The following is a 445-nucleotide window of genomic DNA, read 5'->3' on the forward strand; positions in this document are numbered from 1 at the left end:
GACCCCGGGGCCGCGGCCTGGCCCTGCGCTCCCGATCGCCTCCCGAAGGTGCCCTCTTCTCCCCGCAGCGCCTGCGGTTGGCCCTGCCTGCTCGTGGAATGCTCAGGTTATTCTCGAACGATCACAGCAGCAGAAGTGAGGCCGGCGCCCTCGGAACCGGGGTGGCCCTGTGGGGAACGGGTAGACACCCCGCTTTTTAGTCTTTGTATTTTATATATATTGTATTTGGGGGCTTTTCCTTTGGTTCACCTCTGTGCTCCTCTGTCAGGAGGCCTCTTTAATAATTCTTTTTAGGGGGAGTTGTTTTGTTTTGAGGCTGGGCCTTTAACAGGACAGGCTGGCTTTGAACTCATCGTGTAGCCCAGGCTGGCCTGCCTCAGCCTCCCAGGGACTGGGGTTACAGGCGTGCCCCGCCAAGCCTGGCTTTTTTTTTTTTTTTTTTTTG

This window comes from Fukomys damarensis, unplaced genomic scaffold (genome assembly GCF_012274545.1).
Source record: "Fukomys damarensis isolate Sample0158 unplaced genomic scaffold, DMR_v1.0_HiC HiC_scaffold_32, whole genome shotgun sequence".
Lineage (NCBI taxonomy): Eukaryota > Metazoa > Chordata > Mammalia > Rodentia > Bathyergidae > Fukomys > Fukomys damarensis.